This window comes from Scyliorhinus canicula, unplaced genomic scaffold (assembly GCF_902713615.1).
Source record: "Scyliorhinus canicula unplaced genomic scaffold, sScyCan1.1, whole genome shotgun sequence".
Classification (NCBI taxonomy): domain Eukaryota; kingdom Metazoa; phylum Chordata; class Chondrichthyes; order Carcharhiniformes; family Scyliorhinidae; genus Scyliorhinus; species Scyliorhinus canicula.
In genome coordinates, this window is record NW_024055717.1 from 2,712,165 (window position 1) to 2,713,195 (window position 1,031).

The following is a 1,031-nucleotide window of genomic DNA, read 5'->3' on the forward strand; positions in this document are numbered from 1 at the left end:
CCCAAGTACCTTTGTGCTTCTGATTTTCGAAGCATTTCCCCATTTAGAGAATAATGTATACCTCAATTCCGCCTTCCCACGTGCCTAACCACATATTTTTCGACATTGTATTTCATTTGCTAATTCATTGCCCACTTTCCTAGCTTGTCCAAGTTCTTCTGCAGCCCCCTTGCTTCCTCAATACTGCCTGCCGCTCGACAGAATCAGCAGTACACAGCAACGTCCTGAATTATGGTCACTGTTCCCGGAATGCTCCCCTACTGAAACTTCAACCGCCTGTCTGGACTCATTGCCCAATACAAGATTTGACTGTCAACATATTGTTCCAGGAACCTCTCGTCGATGCTCCTTACAAACTGCGCCTCAACCCAGCACTGGGTCGCAGTCATTATCTCCAGGAATAAAACTGGAGATGTTAAGATTCAAAACAGAAGTAAAAAAAAACAACATAAGTGTACTGTACCTGAATGCTCGTAGTATTCGGAATAAAGTAAATGAGTTGATGGCACAAATCATCGTAAATGACTATGATTTAGTGGCCATTACTGAAGCATGGTTAAAGGATGGTCACGACTGGAAGTTAAATATCCGAGGGTATCAAACTATTCGGAAGGACAGAGTGGATGGTAAGGGAGGTGGTGTTGCTCTGTTATTTAAGGATGACATCCGGGCAATAGTAAGGGATGACATCGGTGTTATGGAGGATAAGGTTGAATCCATTTGGATGGAAATCAGGAATAGTAAGGCGAAAAAGGCACTGATAGGAGTAGTCTATCGGCCACCAAATAGTAACGTTATGGTGGGGCAGGCAATAAACAAATAAATAACTGATGCATGTAGAAATGGTACAGCAGTTATCATGGGGGGTTTTAATCTACATGTCGATTGGTTTAACCAGGTCAGTCAAGGCAACCTTGAGGAGGAGTTTATAGAATGTATCCGCGATAGTTTCCTAGAACAGTATGTAATGGAACGTACGAGGGAACAAGCCGTCCTAGATCTTGTCCTGTGTAATGAGACAGGATTGATTC